The 12,726-nt window shown below is 30.6% G+C and overlaps 1 protein-coding gene and 1 long non-coding RNA gene across 7 annotated transcripts in view; one reads left to right on the top strand and one right to left on the bottom strand.

Moving 5' to 3' along the window:
• Nucleotides 1–12,726, bottom strand: part of LOC410718 (puratrophin-1) — a 401,681-nt gene that overhangs the window by 191,194 nt on the left and 197,761 nt on the right. The window lies entirely within an intron of this gene.
• LOC102653997 lies at nt 5,912–8,413 on the top strand. Of its 2 annotated transcripts, XR_003306136.1 has the most exons (5): nt 5,912–6,544; nt 6,628–6,977; nt 7,059–7,296; nt 7,445–7,614; nt 8,043–8,413. It is a non-coding gene; the product is annotated as an uncharacterized LOC102653997 (long non-coding RNA). The 2 variants fall into 2 exon arrangements; XR_003306135.1 differs by having other exon boundaries at nt 6,628–7,296.

The raw sequence follows: 12,726 nt of genomic DNA, 5'->3' as shown, positions 1-12,726 counted from the left end.
TTTATAAGTCCAAAAATCTTTTTCATACATATTTAATGACAAAAAAAATTATATATAATTATTATTAATTAATTCTAAATTTCACCTAAAATCAATATAAATTTAATTATATAAATATTTCAATTTTATATAAATATTTATATAAATATTTCAATTTAAATTTATATTAGAAAAAATTAATTTATAAGTTTATAATTTTATAATTTTCAGTTTATAAGTTTATAAGTTTATAAGTTTATAATTTTCAAGTTTAACCGCTACAGCTGGCACTTATATTTATCCTTACTAGAATTAATTTCCGAATAAAACTTTCATTTATTGTTTCAGAACTCTCTATTAATTATAATTTATAATACTTTAATTTTTAATAATTTTTATATTTTATATATAATTATCAATTAATACAATTAATTTAAAAACCACAATTAATTTAGAATCTGTCATCCGTATTCAATTATTCAATTGTATTATCAATATCAAAAACGAATAAAATTCACACGATAAGTAAATTTGTATACGAAACAATTTTATATAATACTTGACAAAAATCAGAATTGTGAGAAATTAAATTAATTTCTTCAACTTGATAATCACAAATGTAAAGAGACCTTCATAAAATTGACTTCATATCGATTCTTTAATTCGAATACACCGCTGAAAAACTGTAAATTCCAGATATAGAGAGACAGAGAAAGAGAGAGAGAGAGAGAGAGAGAGAGAGAGAGAGAGAGAGAGAGGAGGAGGCCTCGATCCGAAATTAACACAATCTTTCAATCGGGCCTCGGCGCTCTTTTCAACCGGCGCATTGTCGACGAGTGAAGGCATACGAAATTGCGGTGCGGTGCCTCGTTCACCGCAAACGCAACAGGCACGCGTGATTAATACGTAACGACTACAAATGACTGCAACGAAATGGGACGGGGCGCGGGATTTGGCTGATGTCCGGGGGGAGGGAAGCGACACACCAGTGGGAAGAAACCGGTTCCATTCTTTTGATGCATTAACGCGCATTAACCTAAATTCGACGGCGTGGCCACCAGGGCACGCGGAACGAAACCGTTTCGTTCCTCCGACCAATCTTAGCCCTGATTGACCCAGACCGAGGGCCGTGGCTAGCACGACGAAAACTGCCGTGAAATGAAGCGATTAGGTCCACCTGATCGTCAACGCCCCCTCTGCAAGAACCGAACGCACGCTGTCATGGATCCTTGTCGACGAATTTCCAAGTTACAGATACAATCGTGATGTAAATGAAGAATCGATACATCATACGATGGAATTTAATTTGTTGGAACGAGGTTTCGATTAGTTTCTTCTGTTAAAGAAATTTTTAAATCTACAAAGCTTGAGAGGACTATATTATATAAACTAATATAATGAAAATACCGAATGCGATTAATTATTATTATTTGTGTATATAAGAAAATATTCTTTTATTGAACAAAAATATGAAATTATAATCAGTTAAAAATATCTATATGATATTTATATTTGTTTAATAAGGATACCTAATTTGGAAAAGTATGAATAAAATAGTTAATATCTTGTAATTATTCCAATAATTTGATATATATTTAATAATATTAACTATACCTTATGAAATTCATTCTAATCAAATACTAATCAATATGAAATTATATATAACGTTTGAAGATTAGAAATTCTTCAGAATGTTAAATTATGTGAGCATAAAGAAACAGAGTATTTATTTTTGCCCATTATGATCTTGTTCATCTTTTTCTTCTTTTTTTCTAATCAGTTATTCTTAAATCATCATATGTGTATCTTGAAACATTATTATATGTAAATTGAAAAATGAAATTAATATTTATTACAAGTTTCATTTCTGCTAATATAAAATCCTTATCACAATTCTGTCTTAATAACAATTCTTCTCATATAAGAATTTAAAGCAACACTTGATATTTTCTATTAATTCGACCCGTTTAAATTTTTATCTCCTCACCCAGATCATCGATCTCCTCTTACACACTAGAATTAAAAAAAAAAAAAAAATATTCGAGGATCATTTTCCATCTCGTAAAACGACCGTTACCGATATTAAAAAAATCGGAAGTCGCTCGAGAGAAGCCCATTTAAAAGTGTGTGTATACACATTGTATAAAAATCATACACTTTCGTTGTAAAAAGAAGAAGAAGAAAATATCACCGCGTTGAGAAAGAAAGATTCTCAGAAAAATGTCTCGACAAGTTTACAACATACATTCGACGGTTCTTCCTCAAAGCCGTGGAACGGGGCCCGAGTGATACCCACGGTGATTATTTACAAAGCAGAATTTTTCAAATTCCGCCGCTTTACGCTTCGTACCGCAGAATAATTTGCGCCGATTAAACGCGAAACGTGGCGGCGAGAAACGGCCACTTAAGCCGTGCTGCTTTCCCGATATAACATTACCGCAAATAACTTGTTTCGTGCAAATGAGCGAGCGAGAAAGAGCGAGAGCGAGATACAGAGAGAGAGAGAGAGCGAGAAAGATAGAAGACTAAACGATGAAAAATCCACGAAGATTGGCGAAGTGAACGCCTGTTAAGTCGACGTTTTGTGTAACTGGAGCAGAAATTGTTACAGCTGGAGCTTTATTATCGATATTACGACGAGAATTTTATTTCCTTATCTTAATGTACAAGGTGTTTCGAATGAAGAAGCCACGTATTTTGGCAACATATTTGAAAAAAAGTAAAGAAATAGTTCAAAGTAAAAAATATTACATATATATACTAATTATTGATCTTCGTGTTCTCCTGATACAAGTTACAAGTAGTAATCAAATACTTTCAAGATGCTTAATTTTTAATTTATTTAAGACTATTTTACATTGATCTATGTTAGTTTATGATCTATATGAGAAATGAATCTGATAATGGATCTATATCTTCTTTAAATATTTTTATATTAGATTATCACCATTATAAATCAATATAAAAGAGTGGTTTCAAATAAATAATTATCATTAAAAGTTAAATATATATAATTTGAATAACTTTCTATTTTTATTTTGAAGGAAAACGAATCAATCCAAGACTATATATATTTTTTATTCAAAATTTTTACCTGAAATAATGATTCTTAATTTTACGTTTCTCCTTCGAGTATATATCCTCATTTTTAAAAAAATTAAATATTAAAATTAATGTATTCTGAGAGTTCATAAAAGTTCTTCCAAATTGTCCCTATATACATGTATTGGGAACCACTGGTTTTATGGATAATTTATTTAATTTAAGGAAATATTTGAAAACTTTTCACGAGTTGATGAGATATCCATTTTGCCATTTCACACTTTCAGGCAGTCAATGCGTCGTAAAAAAAGGAAGAATATATTCAACAAGGTATATTTCAACATGAATATATGAAACGTGAAATTGTTTCTTCTAAAATTGATTCAATTGCTTTGTCATAAAATAAAACGGGAGAGGCAAAGAATGGTTGAGCGGATACGTGAAATCTTGGGCAATTTCACTCTCTTTATGTCGATTTTCTCAAAGGTTTCTATTCGTTTCGATACGATTCAATACGAGAATCGAGGAAAATCGGGAATATGGGTTAATGATTGTTTAGAAAAGCTGCGGACTTTGATCGTCGATGAAGCGAGCGCTATATTGGTTCGAATTTATTCGCAAAGTATTTCGTCGAAATTGTGTTGGTTACCATAAGAAGATCGTTGAGAATCGTTAAGATTGATTGGATCTTTGCTTTTACGACTTATCGTTTGCAATTTAAACAGTTCCCATTCGCGCCCTCGTTTGAAAAACGATTTCTTGCAACCCTTTAAGAGTATGCGTGATTGATGCGATAATAATTAAATTTGTAATTTATTTATTCATTTATGAAAGCATAAAAGAAAAAAGAATAGAGAGAAAGACAGAGAGCATACTCTATACACACTCTAAAAGTTTGTAACAGATCTACTGTGAATATTGAAAATAAATTTATTAAGAAACAATTTAGCAAAAGAGCTAAACTACAAAACAGTATTAAATTCCATATATTAAAAACTAGAATTGAATAATACTATGTTGTGTAAATCTTAAAAAGTTTATCTAAAAATAAATTGTTTATTATAAGAAATTTAAAAGTTTCAAGATTTAGTTTCAAGATTGATTTACATAAATTTATAAAAAATAATATGAAAATTACATGGAAAATAAGGGAGAAAGGCTGATATTATAGCAAAAAAAAATTTGTTTGATGATTAAAGATATTAGTTATTTATAAATGAGACTAATAAATGTTATTATCATTATATTTAATCAGATTTAATAAAATCCAAGTAGATATTGTTATTGCTACATCTATTGTTATTGATAAATTGTGAATTTAGAATAACAGTATCAATAAATAATGAAATACAAATTAAAATACCTCCAATGAAAGATTCCCTGCAGTAAAGCTCAAGAAATTTATAGATATCTGCCATAAGAAGCAAGAGCATATTGAATGCAAATTGAAGAAACGAGACACCAACCATATACATTCAATCAACACTCCGTACCTAATATTACTACAATCTACTCAACTATGTGCTCTTTTTTCGATTCATCGCCAATGTAATATCCATCCACATCATGTTACAACGTATTCTATATCCCCTACATCCACCAAGATCAATAACCCTGAGAAGTCATCGAGAAACACTGAATTCTATAAAGGCTAATTCTCACGTCTGAATTGAAAAGATGTCGTAATCTAATATAACCTATTTGTATACCACGTTTACGATGACCACGCTTTTATGTACAATATTTCGACAAAGCTGATATCTAACTAGTTCTATCATTAATTCACAAATCGTATACATTGCGTGAGATTATGATAGCAGTATTTAAATAACAACACCAAGAAAAATTTTTTCGGAAAAATTCCCTCTCTATATAGTTAACAAAATAAAATTTCTTTAATAAGAAGACAATAGAATTATCTTATAAAATAAAAGAATGAAAGAGAAGAAAATGATTACTAAGGACTTACAGGGCTGCTGAAGAGTGCTACTTTCTCTCAGAAAAGATAGTTCAATTCCATTCCAACGAATTTCCACAAGAGAAGAATACGTGAACTAACATTATCCCCACTGCTACATTACAAAGTACATCACGTGACATGATGCGACGTTTGGCTTTGGCAGAAGCCTCATCACGTGACACACTTTTACCTAATATAGTAGTGATATTAGAAATAATGTGATGATACAATGTTTAATTTTAGTAAAAATTTGTGTTATGTGTGATGTATTTGTGCGATGTATCTTTGAAATAAATCTGGAATAGTGATAATGAAGATATGCGTAATGTTACATACTCTCTTTCTATGAAAATTTATAAGGGAAATCGAATCATTTTTAGAGGTTAAACATAAAGAAGATGATATAAGAGAATAAAAATGAGTAAATATAAATAATGATATCATCAGTTTTGTTAGAAGAGGATCTAGATTTTCAGTATATGATGTCACACTTGGAATAGCAGAGAGAAGAAAAAGTTATTATCAGAATGTGTTAAGATACGTTTTCATGCAATACGAAATGTCATGATTTTTGTTGTCTTGATTCTTTATGATTATATGCGATAATAAATTCATTTCAAATGAGAATGTGATGTCACATATTGAAAATCTAGAATCTTGTCTGACAAAGCGGATTGTAATACATCTATTGTTCTGTCGTAGAATGAGAGAATGGGATGCTAGATCAGATTCGAGCTGCATTGTACATATACATGTAAGTATAAGATCTTATGGCGAATTCGAAATTCCTCATTAAAAGCTTCTTCTTTCGATTCTGGAATAAATTCACAATATTGTAATTCAAATTATTCACCCATTCTTTTCATAAAGAAAATTTTTTTAGCGATCTTATGCATTTATTTACGTTTAAATCTACATTTTCAGGTCGATTTTAGCTCGTAAATAGAATATGTCGAAATGTCTCGGCAATTACGGATGTTTTGTACATAGCAATCAGTTCATTCGATATTCAGAGAACGTAAGACTCACGCGCCAACTCTTGAGAAGCTTGGAAGCCCAAGATCTCCCTTTCTGGAAGATCATTTCCAGTTTCCATTTGCGAAGTTCCGCCAGCAGCCTGTCGCGCCACATTTCAATAACTGCCAATGGAAAACGACGTGAGGTAATAGCAACGAGAGGATTGGAATCGAATAAATCGGTCAGGTTCAAGGAAACTGTCGTTAACATGAACAACGATCGATCAATGATCTAGGAATACTTGGAAAACAATTAATTGAATATTCATTTATTAACGTTAATATATTTTTTATACTTTTTGTTATCATTCTACATTAATAAATTGAGATAAGTTAATTTAAAAAGTAATAGAATTAATGAAATATATATCTCAATTTTTAATCCAGATAGTTGAACAAGAACATTGATTATTCATTCTATTTGTGATTCTTGAATGTAATATGAGTTATATTAGAAGAATCTGATATTTTGGTAAAGGATATCTTGTAAGGATATCTATATTTGATGAACATCTCTACTAATTGAATGCAAAACTTTGAATTTATTGTAAGTATCTAATATTTATATTATTATTCTTATTATTTTGTCTTTATTTTTTTGTAAATATTTCATCATCATTACTTTTTAAGGTATATTGGCGTGGGATATAATATTTAGGTCAAATTTCTATTGCAATCTCATACAAACAAAAAGTACAAATCAAGGAAAGCCACAATCTCCAACCAAACCAAAATATGCAACAACATCTCACATCTATACATTATATCTCTATATTACTGCAAATAGAAATATTTTTCAAAAATTCAAATGCCATTACAAGATCAATAAAACATGTAATTCAAGACTTTCGCACAGTGCAGTATCTAAACCGGTAATACATTCGCACCTTCCTTAAGACCTCGTTCGAATCCTAATTACATTCCAATTGCAACGGGCACTATAATTCAAACGAAACTACCATGCATATCTTCCACATCACGTAAGCGCAAACCAATCCCACGCACCAGGGTGCGTAGTACCGGTAATCGACAGTGGCCTTTATTGATTTTTCATTTCCCAGCCAATTCAATTATCTGGCAGGAGAGGACAATTGGATTAATTCGGGCCCTTAATTCCCTCGCTTCCAACAATTGAGTTAGATGGCTTGATTCCAAACGTTATTTGTCTCGACCGTCGTATTAAAAACCGTTACGCACTGTCGGCCACTTACCAGGTGATGACCAGGTCATTGGATTCAAGAAAATGTATTGTGCCTCACAATAAGTTTCATGGAGCATTATAGAGACACGAGGACACAGGTTGTTAAAATAATATATTACATGATCTTATTTGAAAATATATTGCATGATCTTATTTAACGTGAGACGTTTAGTTCTCTTTAATTGGCGCTTTTTTTTTTCAAAATTTTATTTCATTCCAAATAACGAATTCGTATTTATTTTTTAGAATCTCTTGCGAAGCATTCACAACACGCATTTGATATCAATTGACTATTACTAAAATATGCAAAGATGCAAAGAATTAACGATGATGATAATGAAATGTATTATTGAATCAAATGAAAGAAATCTCGCATTTATTTTTATCTTATTTTATTTATTTAATTACTAATTAAGGTAATCTCAATCTTTTACATTTGAAATTATCTGTACTGTATATTATATTGTAGGAGTTTTAAATAGATTATTAAAATCTTAATGAATAATCAATATAAATACATAAGTATTAAATTATGAATATATTTTATAAATAGTATATAGTAACTTTTTGAATATTTTTCAAAAAATATTATTTTATAAATATTCTGCTTTGTAAGATTTTAAAATGTAGATATATTTTTAGATATTGCAATATCTTCAAATATTCAATATTAACTTTAACCAGTTGAAATTATATATTAGTAATTTATAGATTATTAGAAATCTTACAAAAGATGATATTCTATAAAATATTCTAAATATATTGTAATAAATTAATAAAATAACTTTATTCTAAATTTAAATTTTAACATTACATGATAGAACAAAATCTTTTTGTTAAAAAGGTTAAAGGCATAGGATGTTCTCATTTCACAATCATCGATGACCGATTGAAATGTGAGATAAACACGAAAAATTCGTACTTACTTGGAACGAGACCATTCCCCTAACCAGACTTCCTCGACCAAACGAATAAATACCCTCGAATTACACGGGCCATTACTCTATGAGTTTATTTAGCAACAGAGAATCCCATAGAACAACAGAACGGAAGGCCATTACATGCTTCCTCCAATTAGGAGAACTCTTGCCGTCGATCAAGTTACACAGCCAAGTTTTGAGGATACATTTTCAAAACATTCGCAACGATGGATGAATCCTATACGCTTAACCATCATCACTCTGATTTTTGTGAATTTGTCCATAAACGTAACACTTGATTTGGATATCGATTTTTGTTCAAATTAGAATGTAGAGAATATGTGGAATGAAGAGATTGTGCATGTATTTGTATATTATGGGATAGTATTGGCAATGGAAAATGGTTTTGTACATATAACTGATTCTCATTCTGTAGAGAAACGATTATGTGAGTATAAACGGATAATTTGAGCTAACTAATATTAATAGCAATTATTGTTATAAAATATTATATTATAATAATAAAATATTTTTCAACAGAACATTATAAATATTATAATTTTGATTGATTTATAAATGTATTTAATGATAAGTGTTTAAAAAAATTAGATGGATAAACTGAATATTGTATTTTGAAATAATATTAAATTTTAAATAAATTATGTAATAAGACGTTCTTTAATAGAATATGAAATATATATTATGAAGATGTAACATGTTCTTCAACTACTACAAAATTATTATTATATCTTTAAATAGATATTAACAATAAAATATAATGCTATAAAATTTATTATAAATGAATAATTGTTACTTTATAAATATAAATAAATAACTAAATAATATAATATATTAATTATTCTAATTAATACTTTATAATATGTGTATATACGTGACAATATAATCAATAAAATTAATGATCCTTGCTTAAAGATTTTGCTACGTTAAATAAATTGTATATAGCAATATCTATAGAAGTAAAAACATATTACAGCTATTATTGCATGCTTGCACATATTTTTATTTGTTAATAAAACTATAATAAAATAAATTTAAGTAAATTGTAAAAATCCTAAGCTTTCCTCTATTACTCTATTATACATAATATCATATAACTGGAAAAATTATTTTTACAAGAGAAATTTATATCCTGGAATTGATCATTTATCAATTATATCTAATATCATTTCCTCTCCAATTACTAAATTATAATCCACACAGAGTTCCTGATATTATCTCCGCCGACAAACACGTATCAAAAACAATCTACACATACACAACTTTTCATCCTATACACAACTTATTATCATCCAATCGATGAATAATAATACTAACTTCCACTAAGCAATCATCACGATAAATCAGCAATTATCACATCTCAATCGTCGAAACGACTAAATTATCAACAGTATCGAGCAACTATCCGATGCTAAACAGATACTTCTTTCTTCTTCTCGGGAAGGGAAGGCTGTCGAAGAAACAAAGAAAACAGAATCGATCCGAAAGCGGCCGATCGGCGAACCATGAAACGCAGCCACTATTTTATCGTGGCGTTTAACACGATCCATTATGTATCTTGTGGAGAGAGGGCGGGCAGAGGTGAACAGCCTCCGTTGTGGTAGCCGGTTGATTCCTCGCTTAAGCAGATATGATTGAGGACCGCCATAGAGACGATCAATGAGCAACTAAGTATAGTCAGCTGGTGAAGGCGAACGTTCAATCAGACCACGGTGTACACGGCCTCCTACACCGAAACATTCGATTTAATTCGATTGAATCTGCACCGGTACGTATGAATATATATTTCCATTAATAAGTATGTGAACATAGTTTCTAAATCGTAACAGAGAGATGATGAAAATATTAGTGAATTCCATTAGTTTTCCATTGGAAAATATATTTTGTCAGTAATGGATTATTAAATTATCTTATCAATAGTAATAAAAGTGATGCATTAATTATTATAATAGTTTTTTAATTTTCTTAAAAAATATTATAATTATAATCTAAATTATATATAATCAGAGATGTTTAATGATAATTAATAATTAACTGATCATTTTGGCAAATTTGATAATACTAGTTTTAAATATATAAATAGCAATAATTATTATTTTATAATAATAATTTCCATTTTATATATATTATTCTGTCAGGAAACATAAATTCATGTTCATTGAAAGCAACCAATGTCCCAATACTTTCAAGTGGCAATGTATGTATACATGGTAGCTAGACCTCTGTTCACAGAAGCTTTCTAGTTTCATGGTTAGCTAAACGACACACAACATCCTCAAAGTCGTTCCCCTCGTTTGGTCACTATGGCGAAACATGCATTCCTCCCTTGTCTATAATAAAACTCGGCGACTATGACATAGCGATACAACCTCTTACATTGACAGCCTTATCTCTGAAGAGAGACTGAACGACATGTAAATCGAGACAAGATTGAATTCTGTTGCGTGATTGCACGTCGATGACCGATCGAATAGAGTTCTTTTTTAACAGCGTTACGATAATGATTTTTCGTTTGGATGGAAAACTATGTTTGAGTATGCTCGATGAGAAGAATAATGGCACAAATAGAATATAGTAGTGGATATTAATTAAAAAAGGAATTTCGTCAACAGATAGATAATATTAAAATCAAAAATGAACGAATTTTATTAATATAATATAATGTATAAAGATAATAAATAATAATATATTTGTTTAAATAGTTTTATGATGTACTTACAGCACAATGAACACTATAACTTCTTCAAATATTCGATTCGTTTAAAATTTTTGATACTTTATAATAATTATAACCTTCAAAAATTAAGCTACACATATATTTTTATTGTTTCATATATATTTTTGGGTATACGTACATATATACGTAATAAATAAACTGAAAAAAATTAACACTTTATCCAGACAAAGTCTAAAATGTCTACTGACTTTAGGCAATCACAATATTTGTAAGATTTTGAATTAAATTAGAAATCTTTTAACTAATATTATCCAATTTATCACGGATACAAAATGCAATTTATTTAAAACACAAAATAATATGTATTTCCAAATAATATCTATCGCTGATATACATAAATACTCAGAAAAATCATCCTTTATCTTGCCTGATCTCAAAAAAAGACACACTTTAAAATTTTATATACTATCGAAATTCGTGTTTCAAGCATATTCTGATATTTACACGTCCTTAAACGAGGACGAATCACAGTTGAACGAATGAGGGCGTTGCGATCGCGGACGTTGGAGAAGCCGTACGGTACAATAGGCATCGCGTTAATGAAACGGGACGGCCGGCATGGAGTCACGTCCGATCCTATAGCGTTAGATGTAATTTCTTTCACGATGACAGTGCAACTGACATTCGGACGGGTCGCGACCGGTTTCCGTATCGTGACAATCTCAGTTTGAGAGACATTCCTCGACACGCCATTTTTGGAATGTCATTCGCGGATTATTCGAACGTTCATTCGGGTCGAATTCTGAATCCTTTGTATCGTGGGTCAGATGTGGAAAGATGTGTTTCTACGAATCACGAGAATATATGATTCTGGCTTCTGGTTGAAACATAGCTTTAATGGGAAGAATAAACTGTAAAAGTTAACACGTTGTTAAGAGTGGGCTTAAGATTCGTGGATGCGAGTATGCGTGGGTGAGGACGTTAGGTTATCGGCACGTTTCATTATCACGTGCATGTTTATCGACAAGTTCATTATCATTATTTGATGTACAAATCGAGCGCACAGAATTTACTTAGGAATCGAGGTAAAGGGATGAAGGTATGGATCATTTTAAAAATAAATACATATAGAAACTATTAATCCATTGACAACTTGTACCTTAATAATATTCTAAAGAAACACGTGAAATAAATTATGTTTACTGTCAAAAAAATTAATCAAATTTATTATCCACTTAATTAATTTTACCAGTGAACAGTCTAAATTCCTTTTCCTTTCCAGATTGAATACCGATCAACGACGACAAAGCATTAATAAAATATTAGACAGTAAAGCTAAAATATTACGGCTATGATACCTGTGGAACAATTACGCCCGAATCCGAGCAATGTCAGGAATCTCTTTCATCGTCCCGGTTCGCGACGACGTGAAGGAATTAAAGAGCGCGTTTGATTCCCGTTCACCTACGCGAGCCGGCCGTGTTACGTAAGCTCGTTGCACGAGAGGAGACAAATACCATAAGTCAGCGTTACCATAGCGCAAACACGCCGCTAATGGCACGCCGAGATGGTGGGTGGTGGAAGGTTTTTCGGCTCTTTGCAAACCTGTCGGCGGCGGCACCAAAGGGCACCGGAAGACGCGGGAAGCAACGCGTGGGCGGACATGTGAAAAGAGATCAGCCGAGTCACGGAACTTCATGACCCATTTGGAAATTTCGCCTTATTTGTTTTGTTTTGTTTTTTTTTTTGTTCTCTAGAAAAAAATTGTTCAATTTTTGAACCTAAGAGGAAATTGATAAGACTAGTTTGATAACAAGAATGTTCATCTTTTTGGTAAACCAATAATCATATTCTAATCGTATTTTCTAAATATGAATATTTAAACTATCTTTAAGAAAGTTTTATGAAAGTGA

This window comes from Apis mellifera, linkage group LG1 (assembly GCF_003254395.2).
Source record: "Apis mellifera strain DH4 linkage group LG1, Amel_HAv3.1, whole genome shotgun sequence".
Classification (NCBI taxonomy): domain Eukaryota; kingdom Metazoa; phylum Arthropoda; class Insecta; order Hymenoptera; family Apidae; genus Apis; species Apis mellifera.
The sequence above is the reverse complement of the archived record's forward strand: the minus strand, read 5'-3'. Positions and strand labels throughout refer to the sequence as shown.